The 13,348-nt window shown below is 51.0% G+C and overlaps 1 protein-coding gene across 3 annotated transcripts in view; it reads right to left on the bottom strand.

Annotated features, from left to right (window-relative positions):
• Positions 1-13,348, bottom strand: part of creb5b (cAMP responsive element binding protein 5b) — a 645,202-nt gene that overhangs the window by 150,906 nt on the left and 480,948 nt on the right. The window lies entirely within an intron of this gene.

Raw genomic sequence — 13,348 nt, forward strand, 5'->3', positions numbered from 1 at the left:
ACTAAAAGGGTTCATGGAGCAGATGGGGGGGTCCATGGGGATTTGGGCAGCCGAGGGTGAAGGAGTTCTCCTTCTACTCACACGTGCATAAAGTGTACTCCCGGATCGATTTCTTCATTTTGATCAGGGCCTTACTGACAGGGGTGGTGGGCACGGGGTACTCGGCGATCACAATCTCAGACCATGCGCCGCACTGGGTTGACCTGCAGGTTAGTAAAGACAGTAACCAGTGCCCGCACTGGAGGTTGGATGTGGGACTTTTGGCAGATGAAGGGGTGTGCGAGCAGCTGAGGAAATGTATTCAGAACTACCTGCAGGTCAACGACACGGGGGAAATTTCAGCAGCGATGGTCTGGGTAGCACTGAAGGCGGTGTCAGAAGGGAGCGGATCTCGATACGGGCCCATAGGGAGAAGGTAGACAGGCAGAGACGGACCGATTGGTAAAGGAGCTACTACAGATCGATAGGAGGTATGCGGAGACACCAGAGGCAGGGCTTTTAAGGGAAAGGCGGAGACTGCAGGCCGAGTTCGGCTTGTTAACCACAGGGAAGGCGGTGGAGCAGCTGAGAAAGGCGAGGGGGGCGATCTATGAGTATGGAGAGAAGGCCAGCAGAATGCTTGCACAGCAGCTTAGAAAGAGGGAGGCAGCCAGGGAGACAGGGAAAGTAAATGACGGAGATGGGAACCTGGTTGGAGATTCAGCAGGGGTGAATAAGGTGTTTAGGGATTTCTACAATAGGCTGTATAGGGCGGAACCCCCTACGGGGCCGGGGTGGATGAGACACTTCATGGGGGCGTGAATTTCCCAAAAGGTGGACGTGGAGCTGGTAGAAGGGCTGGGGGCCCGGATCGGGTTGGAAGAGATAGTGGAGGGTCTGAAGGACATGCAGGCGGGTAAAGCCCCGGGGCCGGACGGGTACCCAGTGGAGTTTTATAAAAAGTTCTCTGGGATATTGGGGCCGGTGTTGATGAGAATGTTCAATGAGGCAAGAGAAAGAGGGGTGCTGCCCCCGACGATGTCACAGGCCACGATTTTGCGGATTCTGAAGCGGGACAAAAATACGGAGCTGTGTGGGCCCTACAGGCCGATATCACTGTTGAAAGTGGATGCCAAACTGCTGGCCAAAATTTTCTCCTCCAGGATTGTGGATCGAGTTCCGGACGTTATTGGGGAGGATCAGACGGGGTTTGTTAAGGGTAGGCAGTTGGTGGCCAATGTAAGAAGGTTGCTAAATGCGATCATGATGCCTCCGGAAGGTAGGGAGGTGGAGGTAGTGATCGCAATAGATGCAGATAAGGCTTTTGATCGGGTAGAATGGGAATATCTGTGGGAGATACTGGGACAGTTCTGATTTGGGCGGGGCTTTATTGACTGGGTCAGGTTGCTGTATCAGGCGAATCGGCGAATAGGACAACATTGGACTATTTTAGACTCCACACGGGGACGAGACAGGGATGCCCCATCTCCTCACTGTTGTTCACGCTAGCTATTGGCAATTGATCTGAGAGCCTCAAGGGGCTGGAAGGGGCTGGACAGAGTCTCGCTCTATGCAGATGACCTGCTTCTGTATGTATCGGACCCATTAGACGGGATGGGAGAAATCAAGAGGACTCTCGGGGAATTTGGCCGGTTTTCGGGGTATAAGCTAAATATGGGGAAAAGCGAGATGTTTGCGGTCCAGGCGAGGGGACAGGAGAGGCGATTGGGGGGAGCTGCCTTTTTGATTAGTAGGGGGAAGCTTTAGGTACCTAGGCAATCAAGTGGCGCGGGAATGGGACCGGCTGCACAAATTAAATCTGGCCCGGCTAGTAGACAAAATGAAGGACGATTTTCGGAGATGGGACGCGCTCCCGTTGTCATTAGCTGGGAGGGTGCAGACGGTGAAGATGACGGTCCTCCCGAGATTCCTGTTCGTGTTTCAATGTCTCCCCATCTTTATTCCGCGGTCCTTTTTTAAACGGGTCAACAAAGTGATCTCTAGCTTTGTTTGGGCAGGCAAGACCCCACGGGTAAGGAAGGTAATGCTTGAGTGGAGTCGGGAGAGGGCGGGCTGGCGCTGCCAAATTTTAGTAACTATTACTGGGCGACGAATATAGCCATGATCAGGAAGTGAGTGGTGGGGGAGGGGTCGGCATGGGAGCGTATGGAGGCGGCTTCATGCAAGGGCACCAGTTTGGGGGCATTGGTAACTGCACCTCTGCCGTTCCCGCCGGCACGGTACTCCGCCAGCCCTGTGGTGTTGGCAGCACAGAGTCTGGGGGCAATGGAGGAGACATGTGGGAGCAGAGGGAGCATCGGTCTGGTCCCCAATCTGTAATAATCACCGGTTTGCCCCAGGAAGAATGGATGGGGGGTTCCAGATATGGCAGAGAGCAGGGATTGAGAGGATGGGGGATATGTTTATAGAGGGGAGCTTTCCAAGTACGAGGGCACTGGAGGAGAAATTTGGGATGGCGAGGGGGAAATAAATTCAGGTATCTGCAGTTGCAGGACTTCCTACTTAAACAGGTGTCAACCTTCCCGCTCCTACTGCTAAGGGGGATTCAGGATTTGGTAGTTTCCAGAGGGTGGGTAGGAGAAGGGAGCGTCTCAGACATTTACAAGGAACCTATAGGGTCAGAGGAGACACAGACCGAGGAGCTGAAGCGTGAGTGGGGGGAGGAGCTGGGAGGATAGATAGAGGATGGTCTATGGGCGGACACGTTGAGTAGAGTCAACACGTCCGCAACATGTGCCAGGCTCAGCCTGATACAATATAAGATTGTTCACCGGGCTCACATGACAGTGGCCCAGATGAGCAGATTCTTTGGGGTGGAAGACAAGTGTGCAAAATGTGCGGGAGGACCAGCGAACCATTTCCACATGTTCTGGGCATGTCCGAAGCATAGCGGATTTTGGCAGGGGTTTGCAGATGTTATGTCCATGGTGTTAAAAACAAGGATGGCGCCGAGTCCAGAGGTGGCGATTTTCAGGATTCGGTAGACCCGGGAATCCAGGAGGAGAAAGAGGCAGACGTTCTGGCCTTTGCTTCCCTGGTAGCCCGGAGATGGATAATATTAGCTTGGAGGGACTCAAAGCCCCCGAAGTCGGAGACCTGGCTATCGGACATGGTTAGCTTTCTCTGTCAGGAGAAAATCAAGTTCGCCTTGAGAGGGTCACTGTTAGGGTTCGCCCGGAGGTAGCAACCGTTCGTCAACTTCTTCGTGGAAAATTAATCATCAGCAGAAGTGCGGGGGGGGGGGGGGGGGGTTAGTTTAGCTTAGAGTAGGGGGTTAATAAAGGTGGGACCTGTAAGGGAGGGAGACGGCTTTTACATTATGTTTGTAGCTTCATGTACATTGTTTATTGTGTTGCTGTTATAACACTAAAAAATATCTCAATAAAATGGAGATTTAAAAAAAAAAGTAGAAATCTGGAAGCTGTTGTCGGTAACACCCAGCCTCTCCACAGGCTGTGCAGTTGCAGTGTTTGTTAATGGAACCTTTCAGAAATCATTGTAATGGCATGAACATAGGCTGATTACCCATTACTATCACAGTAAAGACCAATAAAATACTTAGCCTTGTTCAACCAAGATTAGATAGGGTTTACTAGTGTATTAAGTCCCAATTAATTATAAACACCTTCTCTGGACCTATAACATTAGTTTCCCAGGAATGGGGCTGGATTCTCCGCATCCCGATGCCGAAATCGCATTCGGCGACGGGGCAGTGATTCCAGTTTCCCGCATGAAATCAGGACCGGCGCGGGTTCCGCGATTCTCCGCTCCCTGAAAAGCTGCATACTCGGGGAGTATGCCGTGCCGGGTATCCACCACCTGAGGCCATTGCCTGAGGCCCGCCCCGCTATTTTCCGTCCACGACCGGCCGAATACCCGATGGCGTATTTCTAATGTGATCCTGCCATTTGGGAAACTCGCGTGGCAGCTGCGGACTCAGTCCGCGACCACCACAGTCGGGGGCGTTTTTTTTTTGGGGGGGGGGGGGGTTTGGGGCGGGCGAGCGTCCGATTGGGGGCACTATTTCCATGGTCAAGGTCTGCAGACTGAGTCCACCATGGGGCATAGCGCGGTCGCTGGAGGCTGTCGCCGTGCGCATGTGCAGCCTCTGACCCGGAGGTTCGGGGGGCCATTTCAGCAGCTGGAACTGCGAGCCCCACGGCAACTGCCTGCTAGCCCCCTGCAAGGCTGTGAATCTGTGGCCTTTTGGCGCCAGTTTTCCTGGCGCAAAAGACCACAATTTTCACGACAGCGTGGGGACATAGTCCCGAAAACAGAGAATCCAGCCCATGGAGTTTGATTTCCTAAGAAGAAAGTTAATGTTGCAGCTTTTTTTAAAGTTTAAAAACTTGTATATTGTTTTTGTGTTTACTCCCATGTATATGAGCCAATCTTTATTTTGCTTCCTGGACATTGATTCACATATTATTTAAATTCCCTGCTTTTTAGTTTCTGGTGTTTCTTCAGTCTTACTGCTTGAACAGTTGCCCTCCTCACAGATGCTACCGATCTCTTATGCGTGCACCAAATTCAAACTGCCTCCGGAAGACTGGAAATCTACATTGACAAGCCTGCTAAACATCTGAAATCCTCATCACTCACAGCAAAATCTGGACCCATATATCTAATGATCTAGATCTTGCTGTGCAGGGAACAATTTTAAAGCTTGGGGATCACACAAAACTTGCAAGTATTGTAAACTCTGAAGAGGCCAGTGTAGAACCTCAAAAAGAGCATGGGGAGCGATCTAACGAAAATAAAATCAGAATCCGTTCTGCCAGGATTAGACAGGACGTTCTCGCCGCTGGTAGTGCCGGGGATAACACTGCTATCTAATGACACTCTGGTTCTTTTTTCCGGCCTCAACGGGGAATGCCGCACCGAGGTTGCACTCAGTCGCGTTTCCTGAACTGAGGTGCTCCGATGGGTGGAGTTCCTCAATGCAGGAAGAGATCTGGGTGCCATATGATCTCTCGACCTCCCAACGTGACCCCCAGACCCCCCAATGCTCCAACTCACCTGTTGGGGTGCCCTCAAACTCCCTGCACAGCACCTCATATGGGCAGTGCACCCCTGGGCCCAATCCGCAGTGTGAACAAAATGCCACCTGGGCACCTTGACACTGCCAGAATGGCACTCAGGCAGTGCCACCTAGACACCCAGGCAGTGCCAGGATGCAGTTGGCACGACCAGGGTTCCAGGCTGGCAGTGCCAAGGTGCCCTTGTGGCATCAGCAGTGCCATGATACCACCCTGCCCAGATACCAACCACCTGGGAGCCTCTGAAATCCTGGGAGATCCCCCAAGTGCTGTTCCGTCTGGTCCCAGTTTGTGGGGACCAGTGCTACATGGTGCCTGGCTGGGATCTCCTTGGTGAGTCCGGTCGATTCCAGGAGCCGGTTTGACCTGGCATCAGCAGAGTTTTAAAAAACAATAAATTTTAGAGTACCCAATCCGGGTTTTTTCCAATTAAGGGGCAATTTAGAGTGGCCAACTCACCCATCCTGCATATATGTTTGGGGTGTAGGGCTGAGGCACAGACAGACACTGGGAGAATGCGCAAACTTCACACGGACGGTGACCCGGGGCAGGGATCAAACCCAGGTCCTTGGCACCCTGAGGCAGCAGTGTAAGCTTTTAATCCCACTTAACTCTGCAAGTCTGGGTCTCGCCCATTGTGGATGGTATCCAGATCACGACATCTCCAAGATCTCATTAGATCTCACAAGGCATAACGACAGTCAGGGATTCCGGAAGAGGCCTCTCCTGAATCTACCGGCCACGTCCCCTTCCTATTCCGGCAGGACGCAGCCAGTAAATCAAGCCCATAGACAAGTTGGTGGAGTAGGCAGATAAGTGGCAGATGAAGTTCAATGCGGAGAAGTGAGAGGTGATGCATTTTGCTGGGAAGAACATGGAGAAACTATATAAAATAAGGCATAAAATTCTTAAAGGGGTGCAGGACAGTTGGAGAGAGCAGTTAATAAAGCATATAATATTCTGAGGTATAGTGTACAAGAGCAAGGAGGCTATGTGGAACTTATACAAGACACGAGTGTCGTGTTAGGTACACTGGTATAACACTGGCTGCAACTGGATGCAGCATAGATCAAAAAGATACTCCAGACCTTGAAGTTAGTTCAATCTGGTTTATTGAACTAATAGCACAGTTGGCAGAGTTCTCTGTGAGTTCGACTCTCTGCTAACTTAAGTGTTGTTACTCTGTCTGACTGAACCAGACTAGCTCTTAGCCACGTGGTGGGGTTGTGAGATTGTAACAACACCCTTGACTGACTCTCTAGATGTTCATCAGTGGAAAGAGGTGGAGTGTGAGTGCCCAGTGTCTTTTATAGTCAGATACCACCCCTGAGTGTCCTGCCTGCTTATTGGTCATGTCCTGTTCTCTGTTTCCATTAGCTGCTTGTCTGCATATCATTGTGTGTGTGTCCGCATATCATGACAACTAGCTAGACGTCAGCTGGAATACTGTGCACAGTTCTAGGCACCACACTGTAGGAAGGATGTGAGCACATTAGAGAGAGTGCTGGACAGGTTTACAAGAATGGTTCCAGGAACTTCAGTTGTAAGGATAGATTGGACTAAGAGGAGATTTGATTGATACGTTCATGATCATGAGGGGAATGGACAAAGTAGATAGGGAGAGACCGTTTCAGCTCGTAAAAGGATCAAGAACGAGAAGGCACACATTTAAAGTGATTTGTAAAAGAAGCAAATATGATGTGAGAAAAAACTTTCGGGTCTGGAACGCACTGCCTGAAATTGAACCCCCCCCATACACATGAGTCTAAAATGGCTATGAGGTGCAATGCACAGCGTACAGCATAAACAGGATCAGAACAGTAAGGGCTAAAATGTGTGCTGGGGCATTGCCACTGATGTAAAAGTTGTTGCGAGCCCTGCCCTACTTGGTTACATGACGCACAGCTATCAGCCTGTAAATTAGATCAGGGCAAGAGTCAGGCTGCTACAAAGAGGAAATCTTGCCTCCTAAAGGTGCAAGCTAATCAAATGGCCGGGAGCACTACTTGGAAGCAATGGACATTACAGGTACTGCAACAGTCCCGAAGAAAGAGACACCGATGGAACCTGGATGAAGGAAGGGAAGCCCAGGGGCTCACTGGGCTGGCAGGAGAAACCCTGGTCATCGACCGGTCTGCCAGGTTTCATCTGGCAGGCTTGACATTTAGCATCAGCTCATCCTCAGTGAGTGAAATCCCAGCAGTGGAGGAGAAGGCCCTTAAGTGAAAGGGCTTCAATTGGCCCATCGGCGAGCGGGCCGCCTGACACCTCTCAGGTGTGAATGAGCAGATAGCGCTCAACTGGCCACCCCCACCACTCCTGCCATCCCCGGGGGGGATAGAATTCTGGCTTAAATCATTCCCGATCACTTTCCATCTGAAATTAAGCCTCAGAAATCTCTCCCATTATCTTCTTCAAAAAACATCTTTCCTTCCTCGGAGTCCTCGGCAGGGTGCGGGGGGGATCTGGCCCTGGGGGGGCCCCATGGTGGCCTGGGCCGCGATCGAGGCCCACCGATCTGTGGGCGGGCCTGTGCCTTGGGGGGCACTCTTTCCCTCCGCACCGGCCGCTGTAAACTTCCACCATGGCCGGTGCGGAGAAGAACCCCCCTGTGCATGCACTGGGATCACGCCAGCACACGCTGGCGCTCCCACGCATGCACCAACTCGCGCCGGCCGGTGGAGGCCCTTCGGCGCCAGTTTGCGCGGCGCCAACCCCGCCGGCCTAGCCCCTGAAGGTGCGGAGGATTCTGCACCTTCCCGGCGGCCCGACGCCGGAGTGGTTCACGCCACTCCTCGGCGCCGGTACGGCCCACCCCACCAGTTAGGGGAGAATCCCGGCCATTGTCTTTCAACCACCATTCTTCAAACTGGTATGCTTAACATTCAAAGTAAATAGAAAACAAATTCCTTCAGAAAACAATAGACTCCATTTTAAACTCATGGTACCATGGCTGGGTACAGTAATATTTGCTGTGTCAAGTTACACTGACCATTTGCAGCACCGTATGAGATTCTAGAGCTTCATGCAGTATCACAAAGTATACATGATCAGATTACTATTCTTACAGCCATTATGCTTTGTTCTGATTAGAAAGGCTGTGCAGAAGAAGTTGATTTGGCATCTGCAGCAGTGCACTGAACCTTTGAAGCTGGCATAAGGAAAGCTGCAGTGTGGCCCCAGCATCATTGAACAGTAATGGCACTTTCGGACAGTTGAATAGTCCATTGTTGTAGCTATGAGACCGGTTGTAACAAGCTACCATTTAAAAATGAAAAATATTGCAGAGCTGGAAGGTTGAGCAGATACCGAAAATAAAGTCTAAATTTAATTTGCTATTTTAATGCTTACTCTATAATTCAAAACACAAAATACTCTTTTACTGAGTTTTACAGAACCTTAGTATTTGCTTTGTGGGAAATATAAATACACTCCCTAAATATCATTTAACAAATAAGTCACCTAGGCCCTGAAATCCACGTGATTGCCCCCACAGTTCTCTATAACACTCGACCCAATCACAATATTTGCATTGATGCACCTAATCTCCACTTCCTGCTTGTATTTGTGGAGTTGCCTCGTCAACCTTAAAAAAGAGCTGGGGCGAAATTCTCCCCCAACGGCGGGATGCCCGCCGACTGGCGCCAAAGCCGGCGCCAATCAGACGGGCATCGCGCCGGCCCAAAGGTGCGGAAGTCTCCGCATCTTTGGCGGCCTAGCCCCAACATTGAGGGGCTAGGCCGACGCCGGAGGGATTTCCGCCCCGCCAGCTGGCGGAAATGGCGTTTGTTGCCCCGCCAGCTGGCGCGGAAATGCGGCGCATGCGCGGGAGCGTCAGCGGCCGCTGTCAGTTTCCCAGCGCATGCACGGGAGCGTCAGCGGCCGCTGTCAGTTTCCCGCGCATGCGCAGTGGGGAGAGTCTCTTCCGCCTCCGCCATGGTGGAGGCCGTAGCGGAGGCGGAAGGGAAAGAGTGCCCCCACGGCACAGGCCCGCCCGCGAATCGGTGGGCCCCGATCGCGGGCCAGGCCACCGTGGGGGCACCCCCCAGGGTCAGATCGCCCCGCGCCCCCCCCCAGGACCCCGGAGCCCGCCCACGCCGCCTGGTCCCGCCGGTAAATACCAGGTTTGATTTACGTCGGCGGGACAGGCAATTCCTGGGCGGGACTTCGGCTCATCCGGGCCGGAGAATCCAGCGGGGGGTCCCGCCAACCGGCGCGGCCGGTTTCCCGGCCCCGCCCAATCTCCGGGAGCGGAGACTTCGGCGGGGCGGGATTCACGGCGGCCTACGGCCATTCTCCGACCCGGCGGGGGGTCGGAGAATGACGCCCCTGTTCTCTCCAGCTTTGACAATGATTCATCCAGACTCGAAACGTTAGCTCTCTTCTCTCTCCACAGATGCTGTCAGATCTTTGGGTTTCCTCCGGGTGCTCCGGTTTCCTCCCACAATCCAAAGATGTGCAGGTTAGGTGAATTGGCCAATGATAAATTGCCCTTAATGTCCAAATTGCCCTTGGTGTTGGGTGAAGGTGTTGAGTTTGGGTAGGGTGCTCTTTCCAGGGGCCGGTGCAGACTCGGGGGGCCGGGTGGCCTCCTTCTGCACTGTAGATTCAATGATAATCTATGATTAATCTAGGACAAAGGTTCGGCACAACATCGTGGGCCGAAGGGCCTGTTCTGTGCTGTATTTTCTATGTTCTATGTTCTATGATCTGCTGAGATTGTCCAGCATGTTGTATTACTCTTTGGTAATATATCGTTACACTTTGCTTCGTAATCCAGAATGGTCTGATGGTGTGATTATAAAGAAACCACCAATCTCTAACTTAAAGAAAAACTATTTGATTGAATAACGATTGATTAATATCGAGTTCGCACACTCCACAGAACTATAACTAGTAATCAAGTAATCTATATTCAAATAATAACTAATTTAAACTGCATGTGCTGCTTCTATCTAATCTTAACTATGCTGTGATCTATCTCTCTCTCTCTGCTTACACTCTACTGACAAGTATCCCAAGATTCCCTGAGTTATTGGGCAGGATTCTGCGCAAATCGTCGGGGCGGGAAAAAACAGCGCAACCCCTGATGGGAACCACTCCGGCATCGAGCCGCCCCAAAGGTGCAGAATCCTCCGGCCGGCGCGAGTGCGCCAGCGTCTGCTGGCGTCATCCCCGCGCATGCGCAGGGGGGTTCATCTCCGCGTCGGCCATCGCGGATCAGTACAAGGCTGACGCGGGGGAATAGAGTGCCCCCACGGCACAGGCCCGCCCGCGGATTGGTGGACCACGATCGCGGGCCAGGCCACCGTGGGGGCATCCCCCGGGGCCAGATTGCCCCGCGCCGCCCCCCTCCCCCCGAGGACCCCGGAGGCCGCCCACGGAGCTGGGTCCCGCCGGTAGGGACCAACATTGATTTACGCCGGCGGGACCCTCGCTAAACGGGCGGGACTTTGGCCCATCGCGGCCCGGAGAATTCGGGCGGTCCCGGGGCCCATTGCGTCGCACCAGTCCCCGCCATTCTCCGAGGCGGGCAGCGCAATTCACGCCGGGGCGATTTTTGGGGGGGCCGGAGAATTCGGAGGACGGCGGGGGCGGGATTCATGCCGACCCTGAGCGATTCTCCGACCCGGTGGGGGGTAATTACTGAGATGTAATAATTAACCCTTTGTATGTACATATACACATCATTACACAGTATTTTCTATTTTTGTTAAAAAAAAACACGTTGTTGCTTCCAGTTTCCCCCAACCACTTGGTAGCCAGCCTCCAGTCTCACATCATACCCTGATTGAGGCAGGGAAGCAGAACACCTGATGCAGTGACTTCCCATCAATGTGACGATCCTCTAACTCAAAGGATAGAGGACCCATTCCAGAAAGTTCTGGAATCATGCAGCAGCTGGTGCAACTGAGTCCCTGCCATTTCTAGTGTAAGATGTTATTGACCCAAAATCATTCTTGATACCCTGATAATATTTTGGAGGGCAAGATATGGGGGAGGAGGGAGGGGGAGAGGCGGGGGGGGGGGGGGGGGGAAGAGATGTGTTGTGAGGGAGAAACTCAGAAGAACAAGTTAAATGCAGTTATCACTTTCTGTCTGCGTATCTCAGCCACACCAAGCCACACAGAGAGACTAGCTATCTGTCGAGCACGCAAGTCTTTGACACCAGACCACAACTAGGAACGGGAGAGGAGGGAGGGAAGATCAGAAAGGCTGGAGAAGAGGGTGCATTGTGGGGAGAAAAGATTGGAGGCCAGAGGTGAGATCAGAGGCCAGGACGGAGTGATTGGAAAGGTTTGAGGTGGGGGTGCATGGGTTAATGGCAAGCAGAAAGGTCTGTGTGGGGAAATATTGAAATTCTAATTTTAATTTGTAGTACATGACCAAAATGAGGTGGTACCAGTGTCAAGATAGTTGTGCCGCCCTGATAATCCATTCACCTTGAACATGTCGCTATTGTCCTGAAAACGGGTTGCTAGAGTGCCCGCCTGTTCCAGGCTGTAGATCTTTTTAACATGCGAATCAGGGCCCTATGACATACATCAGACTCTAGTTGCTATTTCCAGACTCGGTTGTGCAGAATGTGAAGCTTTCACGTTTTGTCCTATTTTACATGCTGTACTGTTGCAGAGGGCTCAGAAAGATCAGTTTAAAACTAAAACTAAAAGCAGGGCGCTCTTTCAGGCCTCACAAACATAATCTGGAACAGTTGCTGCCCTCAGCTCCCACAGCGTCTACCCCTGCCTGGCCCCGGATTTTTACTGCACTGCCAACCAGACAGTTGGCTGTTTGATTACTTGCTGGCCCAATTCAGTGAGATCCATCAAGTTACCCATTTGATGCTCAGATGCCACAGTTCTACTTAAATGAGGACCAGGCCTCAAGATGAACTTTGCAAGCAGGTGGTTAGTCTATTGCACTGACTGTCCGAAAGTTAGAATCTAATCTGTAAAGTTTGTAAAGAGAACACAGACTAGGGGCTGGGGGAGCATGAATTCCCCAACAATGGCTCTGAGAGTCACGGTGAAAGGTTGCAGGTGATAAAAATAATAGTTAATCTGATACCGACCACTGCATCTGCGCCTACTGCCATTTTCACGATGGTGGATTTTGAGCTCTGACTGCATCCTTGAGAAGTAGGATACCTTATTTGAATATTTGAATGAGGCTCCTGGAATGCAGTTGGGAGTTTGATTTAAATTAAATGGTTGTGAGTTGGTTTTCCCAAGACTTAGAAAATAGGATAGTTAAAAGAAGGTGGCAGCAAGTGGATCAAGCAACTAAGTACTTTTTTGAGAATTCCAGATGAGGCAATAAGAGCAGGAATGCTCTGCCCAGCCACTCAAACAAATCTTCTGGCCTCCTCTACCCCCTCTCCAATCCCTAACCTGTACCTGGTCTATCATTTTTGTTGCTAATACGTTTCTGTCCCAAGATCTCTCCTGGTCCCCTTCCCTCCCGATTGATGGTCTGACCACCCCCCACCCGACCCCACCCCATCCCCACTTAATCTCTCTTGATACTCCCTGTCTATTCGATTTCTCCTGATGCGCCCCCCCCCCCACTACACACACACTTTGCTAATTGCAGCCTTCTACTGCTGACATTCTAACCTGACCAGTTTGTCAATTTGACCAGGTAGACAGTGGATTAAAAAATGGTGATCATATTCTGCCGTTAAATTCCAGCATTGCCAGGTTTCCCCGATATACGTCCCTGCCCCCTCCCCTCTATAAATATCGGGATTCAAATAAATGAACTGTTCTGTGCAATTTGCCTGCAGTAATACACTAACGTGGATTATACCAATTCACCTACATATAACTAAGGACATCGGCACCTTGTAAGGGAGTGTTCTTCATTGGAGCTGTAACATGCACAGCACAAAGACATATGAATACCTCAGTCTGTCCATGCAATGCTTTGAAACTGGATAATATAACAATACAATTATATATTCCTTCATCTTGCGTGATGTACTCTATCACGGCCTACATTAACAACAAAGTAATTCATGTTTGGAATTCAGCTTTGATTTTAAGTCAGTTAAATTTGAAGTCAATTTTCAAGTGCTCCTTTGCAATTATGGGACAGTTTTCTAAAAACATAAAGGCAAAAGTTAAATCTGAAAAATCCACTTGGTCCAAATGAAATCAAAGACCTCAATTGATCATTTGACAAGTAAAGAATCCTATAAGTGTCCGACTTCATAGATGGTAAAGTCAGAAATCACTCATCATTTTCAAGCCAGACATTAAACAATCATTTTAAAGAAGCTCTTGTAAAATAATGATAGCAGCCATTAC

This window comes from Scyliorhinus torazame, chromosome 6 (assembly GCF_047496885.1).
Source record: "Scyliorhinus torazame isolate Kashiwa2021f chromosome 6, sScyTor2.1, whole genome shotgun sequence".
Classification (NCBI taxonomy): Eukaryota; Metazoa; Chordata; class Chondrichthyes; order Carcharhiniformes; family Scyliorhinidae; genus Scyliorhinus; species Scyliorhinus torazame.